Below are 16,884 nucleotides of genomic sequence, written 5' to 3' on the forward strand. Positions count from 1 at the left end.
GACCATCTGACTGCCTCCTGAGAAATCTGTATGCAGGTCAAGAAGCAAGTTAGAACTGGACATGGAACAACAGATTGGTTCCAAGTTGGGAAAGAAGTACGTCAAGGCTGTATATTGTCACCCTGCTTATTTAACTTCTATGCAGAGTACATCATGGGAAATGCTGGGCTGGATGAAGCACAAGCTGGAATCAAGATTGCGGGGAGAAAAAAACTAAATAATTTCTATTAAAAATAAAAGTAATAAATGCTAAAATCTCATCCCTTCCTAATTGTACCATTTACCATTGTCTGCATCCTGGAGGGTACTTACACTGTGTTGTATTAACATCCGTATAGGGGGAGATAGGGCTTCCCTCACAGCTCAGATGGTAAAGGATCTGCCTACAATGCAGAAGACCAGGGTTCAATCGTGGGCTGGGAAGATCCCCTGGAAAAGGAAATGGCTACCCACTCCAGTATTCTTGCCTGGAAAATTCCATGGACATTGGAGCCTGGCAGGCTATGATCCATGGGGTCACAAAAGAGTTGGACGTGACTGAGTGACTCACACTTTCACTTCACAAACCAGGGCACCCCGCCCTCCCCACCCTCAGTGCAGCCTGAAGCAGAAGGTTGGGTGGATCAGAGACAAGGTGGAAGGAGCAGGGCAGTGTGTTCCCTGGCATGGCACACCCTAAAGATGGCAAGTAAAAGGGACAGGTGATGGCTACATCACTCCACAACCAGGCCTTTGCCCTGCCGGAGCCTTCCGTCTGAGTCATGTGCCAACTGAGGGTGATGTCCAGTGACCCAGGGTGTCCTTGGACACCTCCCTCTTGGCACACTGCTGCTGCTTGCCCTTCAGCAATCTCCGTGCCACCTAGAAACACACACACTGTGTGTGCTCAAGGGTGTGACACTGCTCCTGCCCACCCATCATCGTGGCGGGTCACCCTCCCAAGGAGCCAGGAGGGCTTCCCTAGCTACACTCCTAGGACTTTGTGATCTGGTTCTTCAATGCCCAGGTGGGGACACTGACAGGGTCAGGAGCAGATAAGTGTGGATGCCCTGCTCACACCAGCAGCACTCAGGCCAGGCTTGACCTCAGGCAACAGCATCTTCAAGAGAGAAGCCAGGCAGAGGGTCTCAGTGACTTGTAAGTCCAGAGGGGCAGAGTCTGCGTGTCCTGGAGACTGGTTGCACTGGGAGAAGACAGGCATAGAGCCTGGTTAAGTTGTCTGAGCCAAAGACAAGAAGAGCAGGAGTAAAAGTGGCCAGGACATGAGCTGGGGAGACAGGAGCCCTGGGAGGAAGGCCAGTCTTCCAGGGCCCCACCTGGGAAGCAGCGTGACTAGGGGCTTGGAGCCTCCTGGGAACACCTGGCTCTGGGGCTTGAGGATCGATTCATAGCCTCATGTGAGCCTCCCAGCTGGACTGTTTTCTGGGGGGACCCAGTTTCTGAGCCCAAAGTCCCACAGACAAGACCCCTGGGCAGAGAGGCCCAGAGGCTGGGAGAGTGTTGGATGTGGGCTCCCAGGCAGGGAGTCAGTGACCAGGACTTGCCCTTCACTGAGGGCATGGAAAAGACCCTGATGCTGGGAAAGATTGAAGGCGGGAGGAGAAGGGGATGACAGAGGATGAGATGGTTGGATGGCATCACTGACTGAATGGACATGAGTTTGAGTAAACTCCGGGAGTTGGTGATGGACAGGGAGACCTGGCATGCTGCAGTCCATGGGGTCGCAAAGAGTCGGACACGACTGAGCGACTGTACTGAACTGAACTAGAGGGCATGGAGAGGAGGGAGGAGGGAAAAGTGAAAAAACACAAAATTCAGGCAAAAGGAAGGATTTCTGAGGTTTCAGGGACCCTGAGGGGGAGCTCATGGAAATAGGGAAGGAGGTGGGAACCTGGGTCTCACTGGACCACCTTGGAACACCAAGGAGAACAAGTCCCCCATCATCAGAAAGGGATCTGGGCTGGGCCAGGCCAGACCCTCCCCTGAGCAACCTGAGTGCCTGCACCTTGGCAACTGGACCGTTGTCCGATGACTACAAAGAGAGGGGAAGAATGGAGGTAGTTGCACTTCCATTACAATGACTTCAAGGAGGATTTAGCACTAAGAAGGGTGCAGGGGGCCAGCCAGCGAAGGAGAGCCTTGACCCACAGGCTGCAGAGGCACCACCAAATCTGGGGGGTAGGGCAGTGTCACCCAACATCCGGACATGGACGTTGTGACACTCTGCCATAACATCTGAGGGCCGTCCCACCTGTGCCTGGGATTCCTTGACGATCAGAAATTGGGATACTACCATGATAGCTCAGCTGGTAAAGAATCCGCCTGCAATGCAGGAGACCCCAGTTCAATTTCTGGGTCAGGAAGATCCGCTGGAGGAGGGATAGACTACCCACTCCAGTACACTCGGGCTTCCCTGGTGGCTCAGATGGTAAAGAATTTGCCTGCAATGCGGGAGACCTGGGTTCAATTCCCTAGGTCGGTAAGATCCTCTGGAGGAAGGCATGGCAACCCACTCCAGTATCCTTGCCTGGAGAATTCCAGGGACAGAGGAGCCTGGCCAGCTACAGTCCATGGGGTCACAGAGACTCGGACAGGACTGAGCAACTAAGCACAGCACAGCACACGGGATGCCTGAGCAGACTCCCTCCAAATAGGATGGCATCTCCTTCCCTACCAGCAACCACACGGTCCCAAGGGAAATCCCACTCTCCGCCTTGCCCCTGCCCTCTGAAGTCATGCATGGCAGGAGGTGGGCTGGAGCCTCAGGGGTCAGGCCCCAGGGCCCCTCTCCCTCTGGACAACAAAGCTGAAGTGCTGGCTGCCCAGGCTGAGTCCCCTTCTGCAGGAGCAGAGAAGGAGATGCCACTGAGGAGGAGACAGAGGCGTGATCCCTGGGCAGAGTCTGCTTGCAGATGTCTCCAGCAACACCATGACCTTTTCTGCTTACCTGGGCCAGTAAGTCACCAACAAATCCCTGCTTTGTTGATTGGTTCATGATTCTTCAGGTTGGGTGTCACTTTCGTGTATGCGTTTGCATGCTCAATCACTCAGCCATGTTCCAGTCTTTCATGACCCCATGGACTGTAGCCCGCCAGGCTCCTCATCCATTGGATTTTCCAGGCAAGAAAACTGGAGCAGGTTGACATTTCCTTCTCCAGGAGGGTGTCACTTACTAGCAACCAAAACAGTGACCCCACCTGCTTAGATGTGGGCTGCCATCAGGCTCTGCTGGCCACATTACTCCCAATTTTTCTTCCAAACCCACCTTCTTTTAGCAGCTGGGGAAAAGCGTCTCTAACTCAACTTGTGAATTTTTTCTTGTGCAACCGCCCTCCCTCCCACCCACCCACCCACACACGGAAGTGCTCCCTACCCGGCCCTCAGGAAGTGTGGTCTGATGTTGCGACTCTGCCCCTCAGCCTCGGGTCCCTTCAAGGAAATGTCATCTGATTGTGTCCCTGGTGATGCTTCAGCAACAAACACTGCCTTACGAAGTTCCAAACCACTCGCCCTTGAATTCTTGTGAGAACAACTTTCTATCTGTATGGTTTTTGCAAAATGGTGAGGACCCCCTCTGTGGGCTTCCCTGGTAGCTCAGACAGCAAATAATTTGCCTGCAATTTAGGAGACCCATGTTTGATCCATGGGTTGGGAAGATCCCCTGGAAAAGGGAATGGCTACCCACTCCAGTATTCTTGCCTGAAGAATCCCATGGACAGAGGAGACAGGTGGGCTATACAGTCCATGGGATCACAAAGAGTCAGACATGACTGAGCGACTAACACACCCTCTGTGACAAACACAAGACTAGGAAGGGACAAGAATGGGACCCATGAGGCCAGGTATGAAAGTGAAAGTCGTTCAGTCGTGTCCAACTCTGCGATCCCATGGACCGTGTCCATGGAATTCTCCAGGCCAGATTACTCAAGTGGGTAGCCTTTCCCTTCTCCAGGGGATCTTCCCAACCCAGGGATTGAACCCAGGTCTTCTGCATTTCAGGTGGATTCTTTACCAGCTGAGCCACAAGGGAAGCCCTGGGGAATCAGCAAAAGGAGTTAAGGTGGGACCAGGAGGCCACTGCAGGCCAACCTCAAGGTCTTGTGAGGACTAGACTCCCTCCACAGCTTCCATCGTGAGGGTCAGGGTTTCCGCAAGGATCCTGAGGTCACCATAAGGCAGGAGCAGCAGCAGGTCAAGCAAACTGAACCCAAAAGTCCAAGGTCATAGTTGTAGTTAAATAACATCTTCACAGAAACTCAGTCTGACCCAGGGATAAAATACACCACCTCCTTTTTCCTGTATGGCTCTGTGGCTAACAAAAAAGTTTTCTGCCAGAAGGTAAGGCACCCAACTGGTGCCTAGGGTGGGCCAGGCAGGCAGAAAATGCCCTCACGGGTGTTTCTACCAACCACACCCCCCGGCACCCCGAACGGCTCTGGCCTTGTCCTCTCTCTGTGTGTCCTGGAGCTGACCTTCCATGACTTGGGCTCCAGGCAGCAACCCCCACCCCCTGTGCTGTGTGCTGTGCTGGTCATCTTCTGCTGTTAGAACATCAGGTCCAGGACCCACTTTTCTTTTCTCCTTTGTTGGTTTGCCAACATCCATAATCAAACATCTGTAATCAGTGGCTCCCCCATGCCCGCAGTGACGCTCCCGTGTGAGACATGGAGCATTTCCTGCCATATCAGCAAACAAGGACGTCACAGCCACCAGTGATTGCAGCCCTGCAATATGAGCCAGTGAGTCCTGAGGAAACTCAGGAAAGAAAAGAAGGCCTGCCACCCAACTGCCATCAAACTGCAGTCACTCCCTATGGTGAGCCCTGAGGAAACTCAGAATGTGAAAACACAGGACACTGGTCCCAGATAGCTGAGGTGCATATCAAAGGAACGATTTCAGTGAGCCCAGACTCCTGCGTCTTCCATACACAGAAAAGCACTAAATTCCTTAACTTGGGTTATCTGATTTTCTTCAGTTAACAATCATCTTTTGATGTTCCAACTCCCTGCTCTTTGTTACAAACCTTCTATATAACCCGGATCCCCGCCTTGCCTCCTCAGAGCAGTTCTCTCAAGGTTGCTTGAGATGCTGCCTCCAGCCTTGAAGTCCTAAAAATTCCCACCAAATAAAACAAAACTTTCAACTTTTAGGTTGTGGATATTTTTTAAGTCTGCTCATGTTAAGGAAAGATCCTGGGTCCAATTGTCCAGAATCATATGGGGGGGCGGATGGTGGCTAGCTCTGAAAATGGTTTTATCCACTCCTGCCCTTCACCCCAGCCCTCACCGGCCTGCTTCCTCCCAGCCCTCCTGTCTCATCTTTCCGGGGATCCGACCAATCTCCCAGTGCCTGCTCCAGACAGGTGACAATCTGGGAGAGTGGAAGGGCACCAGGGACTCCATCCAGCAATGAGGTCTAAGCAGCAAGAAGGGGACTGACCACCTGTCCTTCTCTGTCCTTGGGTGCCTCTGGCTCCTTAAATTCTGGAAGTGGAAATGGTATCCTGGGTCTAATGTCAGCCTCAAACCAAGACCAAACCAAGATATGCGGGCTCCAGTTAAGGCATGTACAATCAGCCTCCTGTTTGCCCTCCGAAATGAAAGTAACAACAGAAACAGGATAAATAGTCATTGTTTGTTTCTTGTAAACACCTTGAAGTAACAGTCAAGGCAATAGTCAGGGCAATAGTCATGGCAAGGACAAAGAGGGACAAAATCCTTTTTGAGTAAAAGATTAAGGGATGTCTGCTTCCCCCTCTTTTGGGACAAGGGAGACACTACACATGCACAGAAAGGCTCCTTGTGGGTCAAAAGTCAAGAGAGAACACCAAGCCCTAATGAGTCTTGATCCTCCCAGAAGCCTTCACTTCGAGATCCGTCTTGACTGAGGGGTGCGTGTGTACCCAGGAGAGGGTCTCAGGGTAGGTCAGGTGTGGATAAAGAAACCAGATAGATGGCCAGAAGGAAGACAAGGACCTGAAAGAACTGCCCTATATAAATGACTTAACCTCCTCTTTACTGTGCTCCTCATCACAGGGTGGGACACCCACGCCCTTTCTCTCCCCATGTGCATGTCTGCTTTGCTTCTGTCTTAACTAAAATAAACCAACCGTTTCTCTATGCGTTCTCCCACTTGCTGTTGTGCTGTGTTGTACCTACATTTACAGCTTCTGTCTCTGTGACAAATGCATTTTTTACTGAGGGCAAAGATCCAGGGAAAAATAGCCTCTAGCCCTTGCTGGTCTGGTGGCTAGGATTCCTGGTTTTCTTCCAGGCTACCCAAGCTCAATTCCTGGGCAGAAAATTAAGATCTCACTTCACTGAGAGGCAACTGCTCACTGTTGCCTCGCCCGAGATCAGGAAGGGGCATTGAGCTCAATTTCATTGGTCAAGCAGGACTGGGTGTGGGGTTTCACCTTCGCAAAGCAGCTCCAGCTGCAAGAAGGCAGGAAAGACCGGTAGAAAGGCAGGCCTCACAGCTTCGTTTCTTCTGCTGTCCAAGCCCAAGGGGGAGGCCGCACAGGTGGGCAGCTGCCTGCAGCCCAGACAGTTTGGCGCATGGCGCCACCATGTCTGTGCCCAGCTTCTCTTGGCAAGACTGGATCAGAGGTCTCTCAACACCGGACAGGATCATATCAGCCTCTTATTCCTGGCTGAAGGATGCCCTTCCACGGTGCCAGGAGCAGACTGAGGCCTCCACTGGGACAGTGGTCCAGCGCCCTGAAGTATGTATCACACCTCGTACTTGTTAACACTTTCTGGGCAGAGTCGGGCTTCCTGAGACCTTGCCGTGTGCTGGGGTTGGGGAGAGGAAAGCAAGACCAGCAGGGGGTGCCATGGAAGGAGTGGGGGGCCTGGGGCTGGGAGGCTCACCCAGGCCCAGGTGGAAGTCGGGGACCCACAGCCACGATGGAAGAAGACCCTGAGGGCCCCTGAGGAGGGGTCAGGCCCCAGGAGACACAGGGCTGGGCTGCTCCTGCCTTTCTCTCCCTGGCCAACATCCCACGTGTGCTTTGGCCCCCTCCTGCCCTTCCCCACTCACCTCCTTTCCTCCTTGGGCCTCCACTGGGACCCCAGCTTCCAAGAGACCTTTCTCTCTCCTTTTATCACAACACAGACACCCTGGGGGTCCTTGCTGGGAGCTCTGGGAGGGCAGAGAGGGCCTGAGCATCTTCCCAGTGTCCTACAGAGTGGGCATGGTATACCTGAACTTGCAGAAGTCACAGGGCAGGGCCGACACCCTGTCTCGAGAGCTCCAAGGTGCCACTTCATCTAGGACAACCCCCTGAGCCCCGCCCTTAAGGCCCCTCCTGGCTGGGGCTCAACTCTCCTCCCCACAAACCACACATCCGTTCAGGGAGCCCATGTCTAGTTGCTTCTTCTTCTTTTTAGTGGTTTTATCTCTGAGATATCATTAACATACAATCAACTCGATTGTGTCAAGTATATGATGTGATCAGTTCTGATAGATGTGAACACCCACAACACCATCTTCCACAAGCAGCAGAGTGAAGAGATATATCACTCCAAGAGATTTCCTCCAGCTTCTGGTAACCTTTTCCTTCCCCGCTCCCCATCTCTTGGCAACTGATTTCCCTGTCATTAAAAGCATGTTTGTCTTCTCCCAATTTTTATGTATTCACTAGAATTACTTTTGTTATTGTTGTTGTTCAGCCACTCAGTCGTGTCCGACTCTTTGCGACCCCAAGGACCACAGCACACCAGGCTTCCTTGTCCTTCACTATCTCCCAGAGTTTGCTATACAAAATTATACAGCAGGTATTCTTTCTGATCTGGCTCTTTCGCTCAACATAACAGATTTATTCCTGTTGCGGTGTGTATCAGGAGTTTAGTCCTTTGTATTACAATACTGAGTAGTGTTCCATTTTATTTTTTTAAGATTTGTTTTTGGCTGTGCTGGGTCTTCACTGCTGCCCATGAGCTTTCGCTAGTTCCGGTGCATGGGCTTTTCATAGAAATGACTTCTCTTGTTGCAAAGCGCAGGCTCTAGGCACACAGGCTTCAGTACTGGTGGCCTCCAGGTTCTAGAGCATAGGTTCAGTAGCTGTGGCACAGTCTTAGTTGCTCCGTGGCATGTGCCATCTTCCCAGACCAGGCTTTGAACCCATGTCCCTTGCATTGTAAGGCAGGTTCTTAACTACTGAACCATCAAGGAAGCCCCTAATATTCCATTTTATAATACCACCATTGGTTTATTAGTGGCTACAAATAAAGATGTCATGAGCTTCATGTCCAAGTCTTTTGTGGACATGAGTGTTGTCTCTCTTTGGTAAATACTTAGAAGTTGAATGACTGGGTCACGTGGTAAGTATATGTTTAACTTATTAGAAAACCGTTGGGAAATGAAATATTTCTTGCCATATCAGTCAACAAGGATGTCACAGTTGTCAGTGACTGCAGCCCTCCAACGTGAGCCAGTAAGCTCTAAGGGCACATAGGAAGGAGAAGAATGCCGGTCAGCAGACTGCAGCCCCTCCCTATGGTGAGCCCCAGGTGATCTCAAGATGTGAAAAAAACACAGGATACTGGCCCAGGATAGCTGAGATGCGTATGCAAAGAATGATTTCAGTGAGCCCAGACTCTTGCATTATGAGAAAAACTCCGATGCTGGGAAAGACTGAAGGCAGGAGGAAAGGGGACGGCAGAAGATGAGATGGTTGGATGGCATCACCAACTTCAGTTTGAGCAAACTCTGGGAGATGGTGAAGGACAGGGAGGCTTAGCATGCTGCAGTCCATGGAGTTGTCCAAGGGTTGGACACAACTGAGCAACCAAACAACAAGACTCTTGCATTTTCCCACACAGAGAAAAGTGCTAAGTTCCTTAACTTGGGATATCTGATTTTTTTTTAAGTAACAGTAACATTTTGATGTTAAGACTACCTGCCCCTTGTTGCAAAACTTCTATATAAGCTGACTCCTTCCCTCACCTTCCCAGAGCAGTTCTCTCAGGGTTACTTGAGATGCTATTCCTAGACTTGAAGTCCTAAAAATTTCCACCAAATAAAATATAACTCTCAACTTTTAGATTGTGACTATTGTTTTAAGTCCAGCTGTTTTCTGAAGGTGTCACACCTGTTGACATTCCCAAAACCACCAGTGGACGAGAGTTCCAGTGTCTCCACCTCCTCAATAACACTTGGAATGGTCGGACTTGGTAATTCAGACTTTCTAATACACTGTAAAAGGATCACTTCCATCATCTCAGAGTTTTTTATTTGGTGATAAGTTCTAATTAAGTTCCAGTCTCTTAGCAAATCATAACTATACAATGTGACATTATCAACTCTACTCACCATGTTTTACCTCAGATCCTTAGACCTTATTTTGTTTGCTTGTTCGTTTTGTTTTTGCCACATCGCATGTCTTACAGAATTTTAGTACCCTGACCAGGGATTGAACCTGTACCCCCAGAAGTAGAAGCTCAGAGTCCTAACCACTGGACCACCAGGGAAATCCCCTTATTCATCTTATAGCTGAAAGTGTGTGCCCTTTAATCAACCTCTCCCTATTTCCCCCACTCCTAGTCCCTGACAACCACTTTTTTTTGTTTGTTTTTTTGAGTTTGACTTTTTAAAATTCCACATATGAGTGATAATCACGTAGTATTTATCTTTGTCTGGCTATTTCACTTAACATAATGCATTCAAGGGGCTTCCCAGGTGGCTCAGCAGCAAAGAATCCACCTGCAGTACAGGAGATGTAGAAGGCTCAGGTTCAATTTATGGGTCAGGAAGATCCTCTGGAGAAGGAAATGGCAAGCCACTCCAGTATTCTTGCCTGGAGAATCCCATAGACAGAGGAGCCTGGCAAACTACAGTCCTTGGGGTTGCAAGACTCAGACATGACTTAGCGACTAAACAACAACAACACACTCAAGATCCATCCATATTTTCAAAAATGCTAAGATTTCCTTCATGGCTGAATAATACTCATATATATATTCAAATGACACCATTATGGCAGAAAGTGAAGAGGAACTAAAGAGCCTCTTGATGAAAGTGAAACAGGAGAGTGAAAAGGCTGGCTTAAAACTCACCATTCAAAAAACGAAGGTCATGGCATCAGGTCCCATCACTTCATGGCAAATAGATGGGGAAACAATGGAAACAGTGACAGACTTTATTTTCTTGGGCTCCAAAATCACTGCAGATAGTGACTGCAGCCAAGGGGTGCTTGCTCCTGGAAGAAAGGCTATGACCAACCGAGACAGCATCTTAAAAAGCAGAGACAATGCCAACAAAGGTCTGTCTGGTCAAAGCTATGATTTTTCCAGTAGTCATATATGGATGTGAGAATTGGACTATAAAGAAAGCTGAGCACCAAAGAATTGATGCTTTTGAACTGTGGTGTTGGAGAAGACTCTTGGGAGTCCCTTGGACTGCAAGGAGATTCAACCAGTACATTGTAAAAGAAATCAGTCCTAACTAACCATTCACTGGAAGAACTGATGCTAAAACTGAAACTCCAGTACTGTGGCCACCCGGTGCAAAGAACTGACTCATTTGAAAAGACGCTGATGCTGGGAAAACTTGAAGGAAGGAGGAGAAGGGACGACAGAGAATGAGATGGTTGAACAGCATCACCAACTCGATGGACATGAGTTAGAGCAAGCTTTAGGAGTTGGTGATGGACAGGGAAGCCTGGAGTGCTACAGTCCATGGGGTCGCAAAGAGTCAAACATGACTGAGCGACTGAACTGAATTGATGTATTCAAATATATTCATATATATATATATATATATCTCACATCTTCTTTATCCATTCATCCATTGACATACATTGACAGTCACTTAGCCAAAGGGTTTCAAAGAGATATTTGCACACATGTTTATGCAGCATTACTCACAATAGCCAAGGTATTAGCTAAGTATAGATCTCCTGGAGGAGGGCATGGCAACCCACCCCAGTTTTCTTGCCTGGAGAATCCCAGGGACGGAAGAGCTGGGCAGGCTACAGTCCATAGGGTTGCAAAGAGTCGGACACAACTGAAGTGACTCAGCAGGCACAAACACCTCTTTGATGAGCTATCTTAACAGGTACGTGGTGATATCTCATTGTGGTGTTGATTTGCAACTCCTTGATGATTAATGATGTTGAGTATATGTCATGTACCTGTTGACCATTTGGATGTCTTCTCTGAGAAAATGTCTATTGAGTTCCTCTGGCCATTTTAAGAACAGATTGTTTGGTTTTCTGCTATTAAGTTTTTTGAATTTTTAATATATTTTGGATATTAACCCCTTCTCAGATATATGATTTCAAATATTTCCCTCCCATTTTATAGGTTGCCATTTCACTTTGTTGATGGTTCATTTGCTGTGCAGAAGCTTTTTAGTTTGATGTAGTCCTACTTGACTATTTTTACTTTTGTTGCCTTTCCTTTCCAAAAAGTTGCCAAGACTAATGTCAAGGAGCTTACTCTTTATGTTCTTTTTCTAGGAGTTTTATGGTTTCAGGTAATAATCCACATAAGACTTTAATCCATTCTGAGTGTAAGACATGGGTCCTTTCTCACTCTTTTGAATGTGGCTGTGTACAAAAAAGATCTTCACGACCAAGATAATCATGATGGTGTGATCACTCACCTAGAGCCAGACATCCTGGAATGTGAAGTCAAGTGGGCCTTAGAAAGCATCACTACGAACAAAGCTAGTGGAGGTGATGGAATTCCAGTGGAGCTATTTCAAATCCTGAAAGATGATGCTGTGAAAGTGCTGCACTCAATATGCCAGCGAATTTGGAAAACTTAGCAGTGGCCACAGGACTAGAAAAGGTCAGTTTTCATTCCAATCCCAAAGAAAGGCAATGCCAAAGAATGCTCAAACTACCACACAATTGCACTCATCTCTCATGCTAGTAAAGTAATGCTCAAAATTCTCCAAGCCAGGCTTCAGCAATACGTGAACCGTGAACTTCCAGATGTTCAAGCTGGTTTTAGAAAAGGCAGAGGAACAAGAGATCAAATTGCCAACATCCGCTGGATCATGGAAAAAGCAAGAGAGTTCCAGAAAAACATCTATTTCTGCTTTATTGACTATGCCAAAGCCTTTGACTGTGTAGATCACAATAAACTGGAAAATTCTGAAAGAGATCGGAATACCAGACCACCTGACCTGCCTCTTGAGAAACCTGTATGCAGGTCAGGAAGCAACAGTTAGAACTAGACATGGAACAACAGACTGGTTCCAAATAGGAAAAGGAGTACATCAAGGCTGTATATTGTCACCCTGCTTATTTAACTTCTATGCAGAGTACATCATGAGAAACACTGGGCTGGAGGAAGCACAAGCTGGAATCAAGATTGCCAGGAGAAATATCAATAACCTCAGATATGCAGATGACACCACCCTTATGGCAGAAAGTGAAGAGGAACTAAAAGCCTCTTGATGAAAGTGAAAGAGGAGAGTGAAAAAATTGGCTGAAAGCTCAACATTCAGAAAACGAAGATCATGGCATCTGGCCCCATCACTTCATAGGAAATAGATTGGGAAACAGTGGAAACAATGTCAGACTTTATTTTTCTGGGCTCCAAAATCACTGCAGATGGTGATTGCAGCCATGAAATTAAAAGACGTTTGCTACTTGGAAGCAAAGTTATGACCAACCTAGACAGCATATTGAAAAGCAGAGACATTAGTTTGCCAACAAAGGTCCATCTAGTCAAGGCTATGGTTTTTCCAGTAGTCATGTATGGATGTGAGAGTTAGACTGTGAAGACAGCTGAGCACCAAAGAATTGATGCTTTTGAACTGTGGTGTTAGAGAAGACTCGTGAGAGTCCCTTGGAGTGTGAGGAGATCCAACCAGTCCATTCTAAAGGAGATCAGCCCTGGGATTTCTTTGGAAGGAATGATGCTAAAGCTGAAACTCCAGTACTTTGGCCACCTCATGCGAAGAGTTGACTCATTGGAAAAGACTCTGATGCTGGGAGGGATTGGGGGCAGGAGAAGAAGGGGACGACAGAGGATGAGATGGCTGGATGACATCACCACTCGATGGACATGAGTTTGGGTGAACTCCGGGAGTTGGTGATGGACAGGGAGGCCTGGCATGCTGCAATTCATGGAGTTGCAAAGAGTCGGACACGACTGAGTGACTGAACTGAACTAAACTGTCCAGTTTTCTCAATATGTATCATTTATTGAAAAGACTATCCTTTCCTCACTGCATATTCTTGGCCTTGGCTCTTTTGTTGTAAATTAATAGACTCCATGTACACGAGCTTTTTTCTGGGCTCATTATTCTGTTCCATTGATCTTTGTGTCTGTTTTGTGCCAATACCATACTGTTTTGATTACTGTACCTTTGTAATATAACTGGAAATCACAAGTGTAATTCCTCCAGCTTTGTTCATCTTTCTTAAGATTGCTTTGGTCATTTGGGGCCTTTTGTGGTTCCATACAAATTTTAGGATTTTTTTTTTTTTCCTATTTCTGTGAAAAATGCCTTTGGGATTTTGATAGTAGAACCATGGGGAAATAGCCAGTTAAGAACTGTTTGTTGGCTATAGTTTAATGGGTCTTGGGGACAAAAACCCCTTAGGCTTTCAGGGCTACATATTCTGGGGTCTCTTCCCTTAGGTGGAAGTTGGAGCACTAGGAAGACTTCTCTGACAGTCCAGTGGTTAAGACTCTGCATTTCCATTTCAGTGGGCACAGGTTCAACCCCTGGTCAGGGAACTAAGATCTCTCATGCCACAAACTCAACCCCCCCCAAAAAAAATTGAGGGACTATATGTTGGGTCCAACCCCTTCACTTCTGAGGGAGAAGTTGGGAGTTATGAGCTTCCTGCTAGTACACATCACTCTACAAGAGGTGGAGTGTGGCAAGACTGTGTCTCGGCATCACCTACCCTTTCAACGTAGGTCTTTCCCTATTTTCTTGGTGTGTAGCTGTCACTCAACTAGTTTCTGGGTTTATTTCAGAGAGAACTGCTCCATGTGTCAATGTCGATTTGGTGTGTCCCCAGGAAGAGCTGGGTTCAGGTGCCTCCTATTTCGCCACCTTGGACTGCAACTCCCTATGTCTATTGACCCTGCCAAACTTCACAAGTTTTGACTAAGTCACCATAGGACATTCTCAGACAAGTCGCTCATCCCTGGCTCCCTGGCGCTGGACCTCTCCCCAGTGACCTCAGCCCTGCCTGGTGAGGAAGAGGCAGACTGGGCCACCTGAGTTTCTGGAAGAACTGCCTTGGACCTTTGAAGGCTCTGAGGTCCAAGAGGGCCTGTCCCTCCCACTGTCTCCGCTGTCCCCAAGCCTGTACAGTGGTGGCTTGGGCGCCCCTTCTCCTACCCAGCCCTGAGAGCAGACTTTTTGGGAAACAGTGAATGCGGAAGATAACAATAACAGCATCACTCTAGAGTCTTTGGTCATGGGTGAGTGACAAAGACCACCAACAAAAAATTATTGGCGCCTGTAACCAAACCAAAAGAGGCAGAGTGGCCCTAGTTCTCAGGCTCTATTTTTATCTTCCTAAAGTAGAAAGAGGGCTTCCCTGGTGGCTTGGTGGTTAAGAGCCAGTGCAGGAGACGCAGGTTCAATCCTTGGGTCGGGAAGATCCCCTAGAGAAGGAAATGGCAAACTACTCCAGTATCCTTGTCTGGGAAAACTCACGGAAGAGGAGCCTGGCAGGCTACAGTCTGTGGAGTTGCACAGTAGTTGGACATGACTTAGTGACTAACAACAACAGTAGTATAGTAACGAGTGAAGCATTGGTGGCACAGTGGTGAGCACAGTTGGCTTTCTAATACTGCAGTAACAAATTTCCACAAAATCAGCAACTTGAAATTTATTGTCTCATACATCTGTAGATCAGAAGCCCGAGTTGGCTCAACTAGTCTCTCTACTCAGAATTTTATAAGGTCAAAATCGAGTACTGGAGTGGGGTGCCATTGCCTTCTCCAAAGTGTTTGCCAGGTAGGTTCTTATTGGGAGGGTCTGGGAAGAATCTGCTACTAAGCTCATTCACACTGTGGACAGATTCCAGTTCCTTGTGGTTATAGAACTGACGTTCCCAAATCCTCACTGGCTGTTGACTGGACACTGCCCAGAGCTCCCAGGGGCCTCTCTGGTCTCTAGGCTTCAAGTGGGTCCCTGCATTTCACAACTGGTAAAGACACATCAAATGCCTCTCACACCTGGAGTCTCACTCTCCCTTCTGCTTCCAGTCAGAGAAGGTTCTCTGCTGTCAAGACTTCTTGTGATTACATTGGGCCCAGACTAACTCCCTTATTTCCAGGTCTATTACCTTATTACATCTGCATCCTTTTTGCCTGTTTCCTAACACAGTAGCAGGTTTTGAGGGCTAGGACAGGGGCAGCCTTGTGGGAAGGGCAACACTTTGCTGACCTCAGGGCCTCTAGATCCAGGATCCTGACCCTGTTTCTCCGTTTGCTGTGTGTTGTTTGCTGTTGTTGTTGTCGTCGTTGGTGAGTGGGGCACAGGATACATGTGGCACTTTGAGCAGAAAGGACAAGGGTGTTCCTCTCTCAGTTCCACTCCCCAGGGCAGAGCCCTGACCACCCCAGGGGAGGGCACAGGCCCACCCCTTGGACTGAGCACGCCGGCAGGGAAGGAAGATATGTATGGGACTGACTAGCCCATACGTGGACCGCTGGTGGAGGGCCCACCCTGAGACCAGAGGAAAGAAGTCTGTTACCAAAAGAAGGGAGGGGTGCTGGGCACAAAGCCCAGGACTGATTCTTTGACCACTGTTACATGGAGCCCACTCACTGACCCCGTCTCCAGGGCACCCAGCTCAGCACCTCATGGTGCTTACTGCAGTTCTGTAAGTTCCACGGTGTTATTCACTCCTCTTCACCCAGCTCTACCGTTTGCCAGCAGGCTGACTCTTCTCAGGCCTCAGTTGTTCCTTCAGTAAAATGGGAATAATAAAACCCTGTGCCTGGACAGGCTATCTAGGGCTGCTAGGGAAACAGGCGGGAGGCTATGTGTCAAGAAGAGTCTTTGTCAACCTGCGGAGGCCTCTGACCAGAGCCTGGGAGGGACTCTGGGGCTCTGAGTCTTCGGCCAGAGTCTCAGCGGTCCCCCTGGCTCCGGGCCCCTCAGTGTTAGCAGCAGCAAGGCCGACAGCTCCCCGGCGGGCGGTGGTGGGAGCAAGGCTGCCCAGAATGCACCTGGCCAGGCTCTAGGCCATGAAAAGGCGGCCATTCAGGGCTTGAACAGGAGCCGGATGACGAGAGACAGGGAGCCCTGTGCTGAGAAGAGGAAGGCGGCCTCTGCCTGGCCTCCCCGTGGGGTTGAGCTGCCAGGCCGGGAGGGCAGGCCAGCTCACCGCGGAGGGGAGGCGCCTGGAGGGAAGACTAAGCTAGTGTGTTGGAGACCGAGAGGCTGAAAGGAGGCTTGTGTGTGCCCAAGCTGGCTGCCTGGCGGCGGGGGGGATGTGAGTCACTGGTGGCCTGGGGGAGGGGGGCACCCAGCTGTCCCAGACAAGGGGGCCCAACGCCCACCCTTGTGTGAATGCGTGTCAGTGTGAATTTGGACATGTGTGCGGGGGGTGCGGGTGAGGCCCTGCAGATCTGTCTGGGCCGCCCCAGGCTCCCAGAGGTGGACACACACCCCATCATCCTCTGAATGCGGCCGTGGTGAGACTGGCCTCATCCCTGCCAGGGTCTCCTCCAGGCAGCCAGGGCTGGCAATGCACGCCCTCCGTTATTCAGTCGATGGCATCCCTATGCAGCCAGGAGAACAGAAGGGCCTGTCCCTGCTCTTCGTTCTCTTAGTTGCAGTGGGACAGGTGGCGGGTGGGGGGGGGGTGCAGACAGACAGACCTGATGCCAGCCAGGAAAGGGAGCACCTTCTCCAAGGAAGGGAAACTTTGAGGTGGGTTTTGTAAGATGA

The sequence above is a fragment of the Bos taurus genome, chromosome 2, assembly GCF_002263795.3.
Source record: "Bos taurus isolate L1 Dominette 01449 registration number 42190680 breed Hereford chromosome 2, ARS-UCD2.0, whole genome shotgun sequence".
NCBI classification, from domain to species: Eukaryota; Metazoa; Chordata; class Mammalia; order Artiodactyla; family Bovidae; genus Bos; species Bos taurus.